Source organism: Moschus berezovskii, chromosome 2 (assembly GCF_049115385.1).
Source record: "Moschus berezovskii isolate FMDL1 chromosome 2, NW_MosBer_1.0, whole genome shotgun sequence".
NCBI lineage: Eukaryota > Metazoa > Chordata > Mammalia > Artiodactyla > Moschidae > Moschus > Moschus berezovskii.
The window spans coordinates 56,229,001-56,243,852 of NC_142461.1; the positions used below are offsets into that span (position 1 = coordinate 56,229,001).

Consider the following 14,852-nt stretch of genomic DNA (forward strand, 5'->3'; position numbering starts at 1 on the left):
TCCATGTGCAAGCCATTCTAGCATCCTTAGGTTAAATGATTTCATCTGCATTTCATTCTGATAGGCAGAATCAGTTCAGTTCAGTTCATTTCAGTCGCTCAGTCGTGTCCGACTCTTTGCGACCCCATGAATCACAGCATGCCAGGCCTCCCTGTCCATCACCAACTCCCATTCATCACAATTATATTATAAAAACTTTGCTCATATGATACAGCAAATACTGATTTTCCTTAATACCATGTGATAGTCACAAACCCCCTCAGTGAAGAAAGTAAATTAAATGCATGATCAAATCACATTTTTGAAATCAACATAGGATACTAAACATACATCTGAACACGGAGTAAATAGTTTATTTTCACTTCTCACTAATTTCTTGGTTCTTACTTCATTGGTATTCATTTATCCAAAAGTATGTACTAAACCGGAGAAGGCAATGGCAAGCCACTCCAGTACTATTGCCTAGAAAATCCCATGGATGGAGGAGCCTGGTAGGCTGCAGTCCGTGGGGTCGCTAAGGGTCGGACACGACTGAGCGACTTCACTTTCACTTTTCACTTTCCACTTTCACACATTGGAGAAGGAAATGGCAACCCACTCCAGTGTTCTTGCCTGGAGAATCCCAGGGACGGGGGAGCCTGGTGGGCTTCCGCCTATGGGGTCACACAGAGTCGGACACGACTGAAGTGACTTAGCAGCAGCAGCATGTACTAAACACCTATTCAGTATCAGATGCCCTTCTAGGTCTTGGGGCTACAAAAGTGTGATAGGCAGAATTATAAGCTGCATTGTGGCAGCTTCCCTTGAGGGTGGGCAGCGCCTGTGAATGTGATGAACTATCACTTCCCTGACTAAGTGACATTATGTGGCAAAAGTGAAGAACTTCTGCAGGCGTAAATATGGTCACTAGATCTGTTGACTCTGAGTTAATCAAAAGAAATCATCCTCGGTGGGCCTGGTCTAATCAATTGATATCTTTAAAGAAGATCTAGAGGTCAGAGACTCTCCTGCTGACCCTGAAGAAATAAACTGCCATGTTCTGGAAAAGTCTCACGGCTAGAATTCTGGGTAGCTTCTAAAAGCTGAAAACATCCTGTCAACTGTCAACCTACAAGGGAAAGAAGATATACAACCACAAAAAACTGAGTTCTGCTAGCAGCCTGAATGAGCTCAGAAGAGTCCCAGATGAGACTGCAGCCTTGACAACACCTTGATTTCTGCCTGGTGAAACCCTGAGCAGAGGACTCTGGACCCACAGAAACTGTAAGATACTGACTGTGTGTTGTTTTAAGCTGCTAAATTTAAACTGAAAAATGCTATAGATAATGAAGAGTATAGGCAAGGTCCCTGCTCTCATGAAGCTTTAGATCTAGCAGGAGAGAGACAACAAGCAGCTCACAAACCCTATTATTTCAACGAGTGATAAGGTACCGCAGAAAATATGCAATGGGGTGGTAGAGGAGAGAAGCTAAAAATAAGACCCACATTAGGTAGAATGGCCAGAGAAGACTGCTTTGGTCATCTGAATGACAGAGCAGTCTTCTGAATGATGACAAAAAAGCCAGCCACGTGAGAAGAAATGGCAAGAATATTCCAGACAGGGAAAACAGTAAAGGAGAAGGCCTTCAGCTACACTGGCCATATCATTACAGAATTAACTCCAAGAGCTATATGGAAATACTACTACATAAGCTCATTTATTCAATGAATGTTTAATTTAGTATAAATGTATAACTGCCTTAAAAATATGCTCTGGTAGAGTAGGTACTATTGGACATTAATCAGTTTAAGTGCCATTAGCAAAAGTTCTAATTATAGTGGCCTTTTAAATTTGGCTTTTCTTCAACCTTTGCCAATTGGAAATTTGCCTTATAGGATATTGTGCTTAGCACATAATAGAAATTCAAAAGGACAGTTATTGAACTGGAGTGAATTTTTCAACTTTATTTAAAGTTTCATGTTCATTTGATTCTTTAGGGGGAAGAATGCCATTCTCTTTCAGGAAAACAAAACAATAAGGAGCTTTTAAATTGTATTTTATCCAAGATTCTGATGTGTAAGTCAAGATCTCCATGAATATATTAAAAAAGACTATTGAATAAATACGTACAAAATGGAAGCACATTGGTACCTTTGGCTAGCTGGCTGGTGTTTATGTACATTCTATGTGATAGGTACTGTGTGGTATTATTAAATCTGTGAAATGTTAAACAACACTATAGTCAGTAGTAGTAGCACATTTTTTTAATGAAGAAACTAACGTTTGGAAAAATTAAGTAATTTTCTCAATATTATACAACAAGTGAGTAGAATCCAGGTGACTTGACTCTAAAATTCAGCCTGTAAACAACTATTTGATAATTACAATAATAGCTAAAATGTATTATTAAATGCTTATCATATGGCCAGGCTAAATACATTACATATATAAACTCATTTAATCCTCAGAGCAATTCTATGAAGTAGGTACTCAATACTTCTCATTTTATTGCTGGCTCCTATTGAAGTTAAGAAACTAGTTCAAGATCACAATCTCCTGGGGACAGGCTCAGTCCCCTCATCTGAAAACAGGACATCAGTAATACCTACCTATGATAGTAAATGGCAGTGGATGGATTTGATCCCAGACAATTTGGCACCACAAGCACACTCTGAACCAACACATAACACTGCTGCTCTGGCACCAACCCTGTGACCCAATAGAAAATGATAACGACTACAAAACATGCCTGGCATATTTTCTGTTCTTCATTACTCCAGTGGCAGCTTTACATAGCCAAACTAATGATATCTGGACATTTGAACTTATTTTTAATCATTTTTTAATTGAGTTGCCTTCTCTTTCTTTTGGACTGTATCTTACCTGCTCAGTGTTCAGGGCTGGAGTAACATGTCCCCTCTGTCCCTTTCCAAATCTTAAATTTGAGTAGTAACTGAAAAATCATGCTTTGCAATTGAAATGAATGAAATCAATTAAAAGAGATGTGAATTGCTAGTCTGCAGAATAACCTATCACAAGATGTATTTTGGGCTTCCCTCATAACTCAGCTGGTAAAGAATCCTCCTGCAAGGCAGGAGACCCCAGTTTGATTCCTGGGTCGGAAAGACTCATTGGAGAAGGGATAGGCTACCCACTCCAGTATTCTTGGGCTTCCCTTGTGGTTCAGCTGATAAAGAATCTGCCTGCAATGCTGGAGACCTGGGTTCGATCCCTGGGTTTGGAAGATCCCCTGAAGAAGGGAAAAGATACCCACTCCAGTATTCTGGCCTGGAGAATTCCATGATCTGTATAGTACATAGGATCACAAAGAGTTGGACATAACTGAGTGACTTTCACTTCACTTCAAGGTGTATTTTGCAAATGTGGGGCTAAGGAGACCAGGGGACTTCCTTAGGTTGTAAAGAAAAACAACATGATCTCTAAATCCTACAGAAGTAGAGAATAATTCTCAGTCTAAACAAGGTGGCAAGAGAATATCCTAAGGACAGGGATATGACTAGCATAAAGAAAGTTCTTATTTATTCAATTGTATTGTATTTTAACTTTTCGGGGGTGGGGGCGGGGGTCATGGAATGTGCAGCAGGAGGGATGTGATTTGAATGGAATCCAGAAAAGGAGATCCTAAAAGGAAACACCTGTCAGTGTTTATTCAGCTACATCCTGGGATGAGAGGACTCGAGTCTAGAGCAGTGTTTTCCAAACTGTGTGCTGTGACCCATCAGTGGGTCATGAAATCAAACTGTTGCTTAGCAACTGAAATTTTTAACAAGATAGACTAGGCCAGGGTGTACTGCAGAAGGTTAAGTATTGTTTTCTGAAACTTTTATTTCTGTTGTAAATATCTGTACAGACATTCTCATATATGTGTGTGAGTCATATGCACTTTTTGATGCAACAATGTGTTTCTCTCTGTGAATCTTGGTCAAAAGTTTTAAAGCCATTGGTATAGTACAGATCTTACTTCAGTTTTCTAAACCAGTGGTTCTCCGACTTTGGGATTTCATGAAACTATAAATCACCCTCCAAAAAAAGGGAAAATTGGGACTGTCATAGGACTGCCAGAATTTTCATTCTGCCAAGTTAAAAAAAAAATGTTTACAAAGATATCACTGTAATTCGCTAAAATCAACATTTTTAACGCCAAAAATAACAATTATACAATCACAGAATAAAGCACATTAAACTAAATATATTTGTTTTCATGGTAAGTCCATTGTAATTCTTTTTTTTTTTTTCTCATTTTACTATAGATTTGTGAAAACACTCCCATGGCTAGTAATTGGAGAACAAACAGAAATACGGCCTAAATCTGAAAGAGCAGTACCTACAGTCACTCTCACTTCAGTAGCATTTTTTTAGGAATACTCTTCTTCCTCTGCCTTATTTCAGTTCTTACTGAATTACCTTTTGATATGTAATTTTGTACCTGAGGAAGGATGACCTCTAGGACAGTGAGCAAGAACAGAGGAAATGACCACTGTGGATTGTTATGCCAGGGAGCTCGCTCTTTATTAATTAATACACATGTTTTTTAAATCATTCTCTCGTGAATTTGAATAGCATGAGTCAATTCCCCCCAAACATTATCATCTAAGAGTGAGTGGATAAGATTAAATTTCTGGAACTATGAATTGGATATTTTAGAACACATGACTCTAGGGGACAGAGTGGAAGGTCAACTCATGACAATTCCTACCATTTTAATAGCACTCTGATAGCTTCCAAAACTGACCCCAGAAGTTCTCAAGGTGTTTCCCACATTTTCAAATACTCTTCAAAACCACCTGGTAGCTCCTTGCTCTGCATCCAGACCACATCCCCTTTCAGGATGCTTTTCAACTCTGTCATCTCTGCTTCTCCTTAGCTCTTGTCTGGATGCTAGCTCTTGCTGGATGCTTGTCTTGCCTTGTTTGCTTCTCGTTAGCTCTTTCTTTCCTACCCACTAGCCAAGCTTGGGCTTCCGTGGTAGCTCAGTCGGTAAAGAATCTGCCCACAGTGCAGGAGACCCGGGTTTGATCTCCGGGTTGGGAAGATCCCCTGGAGAAGGAAATGGCAACCCACACCAGGATTCTTGCCTGGAAAATCCTATAGACAGAAGAAGCCTGGTGGGCTACAGTCCATGGGGTCGCAAGGGTCGGACATGACTTAGCAACTAAACCACCAGCAGCCAAGCTTGAGCAGATTGTGAGGAACTCTCCTTACTACTTTGTTTTTACAACTTCTCAGTGGTTGTCAATGTTTCTGTGCTCATGAAGAGCTTCCAGAAGCTCTCCAGTCATGCCCTTCACTACGTCATGACATACGACAGCCTTGAAGCAACCAGCTGGTTACCCTCTGTGAGATCTCTTCTATGGACAGCTTTTTAGAGATAAAAGTTCCAGATCTGATTGTAATAATATCACAACACATCTAGTGGACAAGAACCAATGAGACAACATTTGCTTCAGTTCAGTTCAGTCGCTCAGTCGTGTCCGACTTTTTGTGACCCCATGAATCACAGCACGCCAGGCCTCCCTGTCTATCACCAACTCCCGGAGTTCACTCAAACCCACCTCCATCAAGTTGGTGATGCCATCCAGCCATCTCATTCTCTGTCGTCCCCTTCTCCTCCTGCCCCCAATCCCTCCCAGCATCAGAGTCTTTCCCAGTGAGTCAACTCTTCGCATGAGGTGGCCAAAGTATTGGAGTTTCAGCTTTAGCATCAATCCTTCCAATGAACACCCAGGACTTATCTCTTTTAGAATGGACTGGTTGGATCTCCTTGCAGTCCAAGGGACTCTCAAGAGTCTTCTCCAACACCACAGTTCAAAAGCATCAATTCTTCAGTGATCAGCTTTCTTCACAGTCCAACGCTCACATCCATACATGACCACTGGAAAAACCATAGCCTTGATTAGACAGACCTTGTTTAGACCCTACTAATTTGTAAAATTTTGAAAACTAGAAGAACATTGGATTCAAGTTTATCTCTGAACTGTTTGTCATTAAACAACGGAGCAGCATGAACAAAATTTTAACAGTGCAATTAGTCATTTTATTTCAAACAGGTTAACACATGAATTAGAGGCATTCAAAAGACAGTCTGAATGAATCAGAACTTGTCTATTCAGTAAAAGAAGCCTCCAGTACCACTTAAATTTACAACTATTTTTCTAGAAATCAGTTCAGCTTACCACACATACTTGAAAATAACATAATTGCATTTCTTTAAAAAAAAAAACCTATAATTCAGATAATATTTTTCTCTAATTTAGATTGGGTTTCCTTCCATTTAAACTAAATTAGTTCAATCTTATGTCAGAGTTATTTACAGCAGTTTCTTCTACTGGCTTCATTACCGTCTCTCTGCCCTGATTCTTTTAAAGGTCAATCCCTGAACTGGAAAAACTCCATCTTCCCATGTTTTCATTTCTCTTACACCCTGCAGAGGAGTGCAATTAGCAGGAAGAGATGGACATGTCTAATCACCATAGTTGCTGGTGGTTCTAAGTAGCTGTTACAATGAACTGCATGCACTAGTGACAGTGTCTAAAATGCAGACCAAATATACTTTTCCCTGAAAGGCTCTTCAGCTATAGGTGAGCATCAGTTTTCATCATACTTGAGAACTCAAAATCATATAATGCCTCCTTTGTGCTCCTAGAACCTTATTTTTTTCTACTATAATGCTTAACCCCGTCTTTCTTCCCATTGGACTTGCATTTTGGTGAGAGCTTCTCCACATCTTTATCTTTGTATTTTGCCCCAATTCCCACATTCATGTCCCATTTAAGAGTCTTAAGTGTATGCAACTATGAATAAAGGTTTACTGAATTGAATTAGATTATCCTCTCACATTATACATAAGGAAACCCATAGGAGATAGTGAGGTGAAAGCTGGACTTGAGGTGTAAGCTGGGCGGGGAGAGCAGGTGGAAGTGCTAGGAGAGGTCAGAGGTCAAGACCAAGAAGACTCATGGGCAAGGAGGGAGCCTTCTGGACCCCAACTGCAGTTTATCCCAAGGGCTCAAAGTTGAGTGTTCAATGTCATTAGTTAGCTGTTGTTGTTATTAAGTTGCTAAGTAGTGTCCAAATCTTTGCAGTTCCATGAACTGGAGCACACCATGTCTCCCTGTCCCTCACTATCTCCCAGAGTTTGCCTAAGTTCATGTTCATCCAGTTAGCATCAGAGCTGAAAATCAACTTCAGGCCTTTGGACTTCCCAAACCACTCAAATGCCACACTTTGTCACACCACATGGACTGTGATCAGTGGTGAGATCTAGTGACAAAAGGATGCTGTGTTGCCTGTCTGTTCGTATCAGGTTTCTATTCATATTTTATTCTCCTAGTTGTTTTTATTTTCAGTTTTTATTAAATACAAGGAACAGAGGGAGAGGGAGGTATATGGGTTTTTGGACTATGATGGAGAACATGAGCCTCCCCCTCCGTCTGTTCAAGGTACAGTATGAGCTGGGCTTGAGGTGTAAGCTGAGTGGGGAGGGCAGATAGAAGTGCTGGGAGAGGTCAGAGGTCAAAACCAAGAAGAGGTATGGGTAAGGAGGGAGTCTTCTGGATTACAACTGCAGTTCATCCCAAGGGCTGAGGGATAGAGTGGGACCCAGGATCTGGGCTCCAAGCCACAAGGCCAGACCTCTGGACCAGCCTGGCCACCTCCCCATCCTAGAAGGAAGAAATGGCAACAGGGTGCATGGCTGTGGGCCCTCACTGATAGAAGTTCCTGACCCATGAGTTTGTATGCTTGTCAGTATTGTTTTTAAAGTTCAAAATCTGAGACAATACTAACAAAATTACTCTGCAAAAAGATGTCAAAGTGTTCATTAAATTATAAAATGTTATCACTAGAAAAGGCATTAGAAATCAAGTAGACAAGTTTTACAAATGAGGAAAGTAAGGCCTGAAGACATTAAGTTCCTTTTGCATTATAATACATTCATCATGTTTGCCATTAATCAGGCTTATCAGGTATTATGGCTGTGTCTATGCAATAGCCTTAAACTGTTTTTAGAAAGAGATACTCATACATGTTCTAATAAAGCAGTTGCGCGTATGAGGACAAGCAGCCAAACCCTTCCTCCCTCTGCTCTTGTCACCTATGCTTGTTACCTGGATTTCTGGCTCACTCAGTGTTTATTTATTTTTTCCAATTGGAACAGAGCCATAGCTTCAACTAAGATAACAGTTCTTTGAGGCCAACAAATGTGAGCCCAGAGGGAGAGGAATTTGGAATCACACATTTTTAGCATTCAGAGATAATTCAAGACAGTTCAAGAGCTCTCTAAGTGTAAACCACCAGGCAAGTGCTTCTTGCTATCACCACTATTTGCCTACAAAAATACTTTATTGCTAAGACACGTAGCTTTGCCAAAATATTTTTGATAAAGAGTATTTATATCAGTGGGTTCTCTATAGATACAGCCTCAACTTAATTAGGGATCCTAGATTTTAACATGAATATATAGAAATTACCAAAAGATGATTAATAGGTAATTTATAGAAATCCATTATGTGGATGTTCATTAACTCAAAAAACAGAATAGAATGAGAGGAAATGGCTTTATACTGCCACAAGAAGGATTTAAATTATCTGTGAAGAAGAACTTCCTGACAAATACCAGACTTGGCTCCCAAAACAATTTTGGAATTTCCTTCTTTAAAGCTTTCAAATTAATATAACTTCCTTTTAAGACAGGGTAAGAAATTTTTGTTGTCCTTGATTTTTGTTTGTGTGTGTGTGCGTAAAATGGAGGATAAAACTGTATGATTTTCTAATGCTCCTTCATCCTACTTCAAGGAACAAATTCACAAGACAGGTGTCAAAATTAACTATGTAAAAATAAGGCTTATTAAACTCTGAAACAGGTAATTAAGGGACTCTCTAGATTTCCTTCATAAGGGAGATTTAAGATTCAACGACCGGACCAGGGTGCTGGGGAAGGAGAGGGGATATGGAGACAAGGCTGGATAAGGTCTATCTGACTGAGGAAGGAAGAGAGTGACAAGTTAATCTGCTCATCTCACAATCCTTCCAGAGCCCAAGGTCTTTCCCAGTACCATTATGGTCACGAAAAAACAACGGAATCCCCACCTACTTCCTTCAGGCACTGTTTGTCAAGGTCTTACAGTGTCTTGAGACAACATACATGAAAAACACTGTATTCTAAGAAAAGCATTAGTACTAAGTTACTCTTCTCATTTAAATCTCTTTGCCTGGGTTCCTGTTTGTTTTAGGGCTCTGTAATGAGAAAAGCAAAACTAAGGTTATCAGAAGGTTAAGGGGTTTCCTGAGAATGAAGGGACAACTTCAATGCCTCATTAGGTATTGCCTTGTATTGTTTTCTAATTGCTTCTCCTGCGTAAAACTTACTTTTCTCCAAAGACTCTGAGCTTCTCCAAGACAAAGACCTGGGTTTACATTTTGTTTCTATGTTGTCTAAGAGTCTTAACTTTATGCTGAGCATGTAGCAAATCGAAGTAGCCTATTAGTTTATCTGTAGGGAAGGCTGAGGCACCCCCATACATTTCTTCTGGGTGTGCCATGGAGTGCTCTGTGAATGAGCAAGTAAGAAACAAACAGAAGCATTAATTTTGAATATGGCATCTGCCACACAAGACATGAACATATTTTTGAAAAAAAATTAAATCACATCTTCAAAGCCAAGAAGTTAAACTAGACGGTTATATTAAGAGTTTTTATATATTTATTTAATTTATGTATTTAACACATGATGCTTACCGTGTTACAGGCACTGGTCCAAGCATTTCAAAAATATTAACTCATTTAATCCTCATAACAACAATAAGAATTATTATTATCCTCATTTTATAAGAATCTGGGGCTTAGAATGGAAAAGTAATTGTCCAAAGTCATACATCTTTGCTGCTATTTGAACCTAGGAAGTCTGGCTTGGGAGTCCAGGCTCTTAACTCATTGTTTGCAAGCCGACTCCTGGGAGCAGGGGCAAAGAGAGAAAGGGGGGAGGAGGAGGGGTGAAGAAAGGGAAAGCTATGAGGGAGCAAGAGTGAAAGAGCAGGAAGAGCTGCCATTTTCAATCTGCAATTCAGTGGTTTCCATTTCTGCATCCAAGTCAGTTTTTACCATCTCCTAGGAAAAATATATGAAGGAAAGAGAGGTAGGGGTCAGTGGAGCACTCACCTAATTTTTCGAAGGGCAGCCTGTGGAAGTGGCCCAGACCACTTCTAAGCAGAACTTGGTAAGGCGTCCACACCTGGTTCAAAGAGAAGCTGGGAAGTATAGCTTCAGCTGGTTGGGCACGTGCCCTCCTAAAACTCCATGACTGTAAAAATAGCACCATGTTATGAGAGAAGAAGTTCCTGTCCTCTCACCTGGATTCCTGCAACATATCTGTGCTTGAATGTCCCTGTTTGAGGAGGACTTCCTTGACTGCCCTATCTAATGTAGCACCTTCATCACTCTCTGGACCCTTACTCTGTTTTATTTGTGCTCCTAGTACTTATCACTGTCTGACATTACATTTTATTTTTATTTATCATCTGTCTCCACCCCCACCCCTTAGAGCATAAGTTCCAGTGGAACAGGGACTCTGTCTTGTGTTCACTGCTGTTCCCAGCACCTGCTTATTGCTCAGTAATGTTTGCTGTATGAAGAGACAGATGATGAATTAACAATGTTGTCTCCCTTCCTTTGATCTTGACAATAATACAAGATGGGGAAGAATTTAGTTATCTTAACTGGCACCAGAATTTTTCTTAGGGAAGTAGAAAACTGTCTTTCATGATAATATCTCCTTGAGGTAGAGGACAAAATGCAAAAGCCAGTATTTGAGTGAAATTTCCCCTCATGAAATAGGAAATGCAAGTAAGGAGAAAAAATAGAGAAGAGAGGAACCAGTAAGATGTCAGAAATCTTCATATGACCCTAAAGTTTCATTAATACTCTCTGCACTTGTGGGTGCTTTGTGTGAGTAGATTCTGACCCACTTAAAGCAGGGGCTGGGGTCCACAACTAGGCAGCATGGAAAGCAGCATGGAAATGGGAGTCCAAGAGGCAGAGGAGGCCTTGAGAATGTAAGCCCCTCTAGAATTTCCAAAAATCATGGTATTCCCTAAATGATAGCACATGGGAGGTGAAGCAGAGTCTACCTCTTATGCCAATGCTATACATTATCTTTGCTCCATCACTCATTTACATAGGGTTTCCTTATATGTTGCTGTATTTCACACTGACATCATTGAGGGGTTATATAAAGAATTGGTTGGCAGAGATTAGGATTATGTGATCGTGTGCTTTTCCATCATTAATCTTTCTAGTGAAAGTGAACACTCAGTTTCTCTCTGTTGCCTCACCCAAAGAATAAGGAAAAGGCAGGACCTTCAAGACTTCTCCAAACTGCACTCTCACTTTCATCTGTAGTCACTGCAGGATCAGTGTAGAGTGAAGTAGATGTGATCAGATGATCCTTCAGCTCCTTCCTTTCTGCCTAATTCCATTTATCTTAGTAATATGCTTTTATCTCATCACCTTTGGTATGAAGCTCAGAGATTAGGTTTTCTTAAGAGGCTTCCCTGGTGGTTCAGTGGTAAAGAATCCACCTGCAATATAGGAGACTCAGGTTTGATCCCTGGATCAGGAAGATTCCCTGGAGAAGGAAATGGCAACCTACTCCAGTATTCTTGCCTGGAGAATCCCATAGACAGAGGAGCCTGGCAGGCTGCAGTCCATGAAGTCTCAAAAGAGTTGGTTACAACTTAGCAACTATAACCACCACCACCACAAGGGAAAAATAATTATTTAAAAATCCTTTATTTTGTTGCATGGTATTATTTTACTTTGCCTAAAAAGTCCATATAGTCAAAGCTGTGGTTTTTCCAGTAGGCATGTATGGATGTGAGAACTGGATAATAAAAAGGGCTAAGCACCAAAGAATTGATGCCTTTGAACTGGAGAAGGTGCTGGAGAAGACTCTTAAGAGTCCCTTGGACAGTGAGGAGATCAAACCATTCAATCCTAAGGGAAATCAATCCTGAATATTCATTGGAAGGACTGATGCTGAAGCTGAAGCTCCAATACTTTGGCCACCTGATGCGAAGAGCTGACTCATTGGAAAAGACCCTGATGCTGGGAAAGATTGAAGGCAGGAAAAGGGGATGACAGAGGATGAGATGGTTGGATGGTATCACCGACTTGATGGATATGAATTTGAGCAAACTCTGGGAGATGGTGAAGGACAGGGAATTCTGGCGTGCTGTAGTCCATAGGGTCAAAAAGAGTCAGACACAACTGAGTGACTGAACAACAGCAATAGTATTATTTCAGGAGTTAACTTCTGGGGATAGTAGGACATATAAAAATATCAGATACAGGAGTTCTGTGAACAAATTACTGATAATAATAATTCTTAATGAATTGTATTTTCATTGCAAACTACATGCACACAGTTACCTATTATTGTATAACCACTGTAAAGCTTAGTGACATAAAACAAAAATTAATAGGCATACAGTTTTGTGGGTCACCTCATCTCTGCTCCATACCAACTGTGGCATCACCTGGGCAGGGAAGAGGATAGGAAGTAGTTAAAGATACTTGAGACAACTACCTCATATTTTTTTTTTTCTCTTCATATTCTCTCCATATAGAGAGGGAGCTTCCTTGGGCTCCTTCATAGCATGGAGGGTTCAATATAGTCAGATTTTTTTATATGAAGCTGGTATCCCAAGAAACCCAGGATAAGATTACAAACCTTCATATTTCCTAACTTCAGAAATACCAGAGCATTACTTCTGACTCACTCTATTCAGTCAAGCAAGCCACTATGGCTATTCCAGATACTGTATAAGGAAGTAGGAAATAGACCGCACCTCTAATCTGCTAAGGGGGAATCCGCTAAGTGGATTGCTTCAGTGGTGTCTGACTCTGTGCAACCCTATGGACTGTAGCCCACTGGACTCTTTGTCTATGGGATTCTCCAGGCAAGAATACTGGAGTGGATTGTCATGCCCTCCTCCAGGGATTCTTCCTGACCCAGAGATTAAACCTGAGTCTCTCATGTTTCCTGCGTTGGCAGGCAGGTTCTTTACCACTAACACTATCTGGGAATCATAGCAAGTAATTTCAATCTACCATATTGCACTTTCTTGGAACATAACCTCAAAATACAGATAAAATAGAGCCCCTATATCTTCCCTCTTTAATTTAAGGAAGTTAAAATCTATAAGAACAAAGACAAATGTATTTTATGCAATAATATACATTCAGAAATGTGTATAATTCCTTGCAAATGATTGGTGATCAATAAGTATTTATTCAAAGGATGTATGAATCACTGCATGCCCAGAAGCATGACAGATAAACATAGGTAGCAAATATTCACTGTTGTTTAGTCCTTCAGTCATGTCCTACTCTTTTGCGACCCCATGGACTGTAGCCTGCCTGGCTCCTCTGTCCATGGGATTTTCCAGGCAAGAATACTAGAGTGGGTTGTCATTTCTTTCTCCAGGGGATCATCTCAACCCAGGGATTGAACCTATGTCTCCTGCACTACAGGCAGATTTTTTACCATTGAGCCACTGGGTTTCTAGGCAGGAAATATCCATGCCACTCACCAAAACCAAAATTCCCAAGCAAGAATATGTACATGGAAGCTCTGTTTCTCTTGATAGGAATCTTCCCCAGCTTCCAAAATAAAACCTATAACCACAATGATTCCAGTATACCTACTTTCCTAGTGTGTAGGGGCATTCTCTCTTGATTCAAAGGCTGTAAGTATGCCCTGGCATCAGAAATCCCTATTGTGCCAAGAGAAGATTACCACTAGAAGTCATCTTCAGACACATCTCTCCAGGCAACACAGTCAAATGCAAATGCCATTCGAGGCTCCTGAGTTAGCCAGCTTTCTGGTTCCAGTGTCATTAAACAAGCTTCCATATTCTCAACCTCATTCTCTTAACTTCATTCATACAAGATGTTATGGTTAGATGAAAAACTGACCAGTGTCAAGAACTGTGAATGATCAGACTTTTTAACCATACTTGCAAACAAACAATGTTAAACCTGACAGTTTTCATGGCAGAAGTTCGGAGACTTCAGGCTTAGAGACGAAGACTATTACTCATGATACAGCAGGAACATAGACTTCACGTTCATATCAGTTCCCTTTGCCTCCCCCCAGGTCACATGAAAGTGACACCGAGGTGGGCACAGGTAGATGCTGCACATTACAGATTTGCATCACCTATGAGGAGCCCCCAGTTTAGGAAACTTCAGGCTTTCATAAGAGGTGGCAAACAACCTGCCTAACTTTTCCCCAGAGGAAAACATTATCATACTGGATATCAAACAGCCCTACCATCTGCTCCTTCTCTAATCTCTGCTACCATCTCTACTTTTCAAAGTTGCTCACTATACAAAAATTTTTGAAAAGGCAGACCAGAACAAAAGATTGTCAGTGTTTCTGCTCAAAAGACATTCAGAAATATGAAGAATCATGGAGAATTGCCTCTCAACAGCCAGAAGTTAGGGACATAAAGGAGATATCACATTTATATGGTAGGTGGTAGAAAGATACTTCATTAAGAAGAGTAAAAACGTGAAAAGATTTCTCCTTCTCCTGGAAGATACTTTCCTTTTGTTTCCTCTATTTCTATTTCTCTCTCTTTCTCTCCTACTTCTTAAAAAAAGAAATTCAATGTGTTATGCTGTTCCTCTTTCTTTCATAGGGTTCATATACTCGTATGACCTAGTCAAGAGGCAAGCCATCATTTGAAAGGCTTTTGAATACTAAGGGCTCAAAGAAAAGATACATGGAGTGGCCAGCTTAGCCTTCTCTGATTCTTTAGCCATTGAGGAGAACTTTCTTTTCTGTGGGCAC

At 40.3% G+C, this 14,852-nt stretch overlaps 1 protein-coding gene across 1 annotated transcript in view; it reads left to right on the top strand.

Annotated features, from left to right (window-relative positions):
* The first annotated feature begins 1,164 nt into the window (after window positions 1-1,164).
* The window catches only part of CAVIN2 (caveolae associated protein 2), a 32,032-nt gene continuing 18,344 nt past the window's right edge, over window positions 1,165-14,852 (top strand). Inside the window, exon 1 of the mRNA XM_088828704.1 lies at window positions 1,165-1,263. The gene's annotated coding sequence lies outside the window, so the exon portion shown is untranslated. The remainder of the gene's footprint in view (window positions 1,264-14,852) is intronic.